This window comes from Pteropus alecto, unplaced genomic scaffold (assembly GCF_000325575.1).
Source record: "Pteropus alecto unplaced genomic scaffold, ASM32557v1 scaffold39, whole genome shotgun sequence".
Taxonomy (NCBI): domain Eukaryota; kingdom Metazoa; phylum Chordata; class Mammalia; order Chiroptera; family Pteropodidae; genus Pteropus; species Pteropus alecto.
Window position 1 is genome coordinate 9,121,882 of NW_006443568.1, and position 3,247 is coordinate 9,125,128.

A 3,247-nucleotide genomic window follows, 5' to 3' on the forward strand; every position below is an offset into this window, starting at 1 on the left:
ATATATCTACTAAAGATGAACATACACATACATTATAACTCCGCAATTCCACCACTGGGTATTCACTCAATGTTAAAATGTACGTACATGTTCACCAAAAGACAAGTACTAGAATCTCTCACCAGCATTACTTGTCATAGTAAAATACTGGTAACAACCCAACGTCCATTAACAGTAGAATGGAAATTAAATTGTGGTCTGTTAATACAGTAGGACCACACATCAGGAATGAGTGAACTGCAGCCACACAACAATGTGGATGAATCTCAGAGAGAATGTTGAGTGGCAGAAGTCAGATATGAAAGAGCATGTTTGTATAAAATTCAAAGACAGGCAAAACTAATCTAGCCTATTAGAATTTAGCTTAGAATGGCTATCCCTGGGGAGGAGGTAAGGACTGGAAGGGGCAAATGGGGATATGGGGAAAGTGGAAATACTTTGTGTCTTGATCTGGGTGCAGGTTACAAGGGCATATTCATTTTTTGAAAATTTGTTGACTTGTACATTATGATTTACGTTTACGTGATCCTTTAATAAAAAGATATAGGAAGTCCCAGTGGCCCCTGCTCCTGGTCACCCGCTTCCCACCCCTCAGCTCATATGGGATTCCCAGCTTCTAGACCACAGATGCTGCCAACCTATAATCAGCCCAGAGAATCTCCCTCCATATTCAGATTCAACAAGAGCTTCCCATTTCCTCATCATCTGCCCCTGGGATTTGGAAAGGCTAGAAGTTTTGGAGACCGCTGGACTCCTGCCTTTGGTAAAGAGACAATTCCCCGCTATAACACCTCCACCAAGCGGCTGTCTGTACTTGGAGCTGGTGGAGAGGCTCGCAACTTTTGGAAGCAGCTCTCTCTCTAGAAAATCCTTCCTTGTTTTCATCCACTGGACACTCACTGCTTTGGCTCCATCTTCTATACCTTCTTGGGAATAACTTTAACTAGTACTCATCTGAGAACAAAACAGGAAAAAGAAACACATCTACTGTCTGACCTGACATATTTAAATATTGGTCTGCTTGTACTGGCCATTTCAAAAACCAAAACCACTTCAAATATGACCATAATAGGACATGTGGTAAGCAAACTGAAGCTCTGATTATGAGGTAAAGTTCTTTTTTACAAAAGAATCTCCCCTAATAAATTAGAATCAGACACTGCCACTTTTGCAAACCCTAATGAAATAAGTGATTCAGGCAGAGATCATGAAAGGATGAAGCCATTCTGTGAAAGGCTGGTGAAGATCTTTACGATACACCATCAGGTCCACTCACCGCTGGCCACCCATTCACCTGTCCCTAGACTGTTACCTCCTGACATGACGAATGAGGACAACATGACACTGTGCTCTTGGATGTGATGCTCTGTGAAGTACACTGCACTTCCCATGAAATGTTTTTAACTTCTCACTCCCAAAAGGCAGTTGAAGCTGAATCAAGACTTTAGAGCACTTGAAGTTGACAGGAAACACAGAATTAAAATGAGGCCATGAGGAGGCAGACACATTCCACAGAACTGATCTCTTCAAGTCAGTGGCATAATAAGGGAGGTTTTACTGTGGAGGTTACACGGATATCTACATTTATCAAAACTCATTGAATTATACACTTAAGATCTACTGTGTGCAAATTTTCTCTCAGTTTTAGAAAAGAGACTTAAGGAATATAACAAGTGAATGAAAGTTGTGGGCATGGCAGAGATGGATAACCCAATCGCAAAAATGTTTTTGAAAGGACAATAGGGGAAATGTGTATGTTAACAGGGTACTATGTGAAAAACGAGTAATTGTTAATTTCGTTAGCTGTTATGAAAGAAAATGTTTGCTTTTTTCAGAGTTACAGACATACAACTAAGATGATGTGAGGTCCGAGATATGCTTTAATAGACTTTAATTATAGGTATTTATGGGTCAAGTGTCATAAACTTTGCAACTTCCTTTCAAATGTACCCATAAAAATATATATTTATATATAGAGAGAAAAAGAGAGACGGGAAAAAGACTGATATAGCAAATGTAGCAGGTTGTGAAGATCTGGTGAATCTAGAAGGGAAATGGTTTTCACTGTTTCAATGTTGTACCATTCTTTTAACTTTTCTAAAGGTTTCAACTTTTTCAAGAAAAAGTTGGGAAAAATACTTCAATAACAATGGAAGGAAGGAAGGAAGGAAGGAAGGAAGGAAGGAAGGAAGGAAGGAAGGGGAGGGGAGGGATGGGGAAGGGAGGGATGGGGAAGGGAGGGGAAGGATGGGGAAGGGAGGGAAGCAAAAAAAGAGGAGAGAGGGAGAGGGAGAGGAGGGGAGGAAATAGAAATGAGAAAGGGAAGGAGGGACGGAAGCATCTCGACAATTTTTAAATCTGGTGATGGGTATCTGGGGGTTCATTATCTATTCTTCTAGTTTCACATATGCTTGAAAATATTCCTAATGAAAAGTTAATTTTTAAAAAAGGCACAGCAATGATCTGGTCCTATTTCCCCCTAATGTGTATGTGGCAGTTCCCACCAGCCTCCACTGGGCCATGGTACCTTCCCAGTGCAGCACCTCATTCCATCCCACAGCCACCCTGTGAGGTGGAGGTCTTGTTATCAGGAGTTTGTAGATGAGAGGTGAGAAAAGCTTGGAGAGATGAGTCTTTCCCAACCCCATGCACAGGACTTATACACAGCCAGTTGAATTCTAGTGTCTGCATGCTTAACCCCCACACTGTCTGACTAGAAGCCCCTAAAACATCATCTCATCCAGAGAGAACCTCATGCTAACTCTGTTTTGGCTTCAATACACTACAAGGAATTTTTCCACCTCTGCCTTGCTCAATGATAAAGGCCAAGTCTTATCGTTTGGACTTATACCTCTTCTGTAGCACCTGCTGGGTTTCCAACAGTCTTTCCCCTACACCTACTTCCTCTGTCCTAGCAACCAAACCCACAGCCAGATTCGCACCCCCTGAAGCCCTGAGTTACTCATAGTGACTCTGCTGTTTCCTCACTCAAAACCCACTCCCTGTCCGTAGCTCCCCACCCAAATTCCTTAGTCAGACATTCTTTCCCGGTTTTGTGACCTTGGGCAAGTGACCTCACAGCTCTGAGCCTCAGTCTTCTCACCTGTAAAGTGGGCCAACAATAGTAGCTACCTCACAGGGTTGCTGTGAAAATCATTTGAGATAATGCAAATAATGTAGCAGGTACCTGGCACATAGCAGATACTAAATAAATGTTCCTGTCCACAATTCAGCCTCATCACTCTCT

General features: G+C 42.1%; 1 protein-coding gene across 2 annotated transcripts in view; it reads right to left on the reverse strand.

Annotated features, from left to right (window-relative positions):
* The window catches only part of RPS6KA1 (ribosomal protein S6 kinase A1), a 29,937-nt gene that overhangs the window by 7,160 nt on the left and 19,530 nt on the right, over positions 1 to 3,247 (reverse strand). The gene's annotated exons all lie outside the window — the stretch shown is intronic.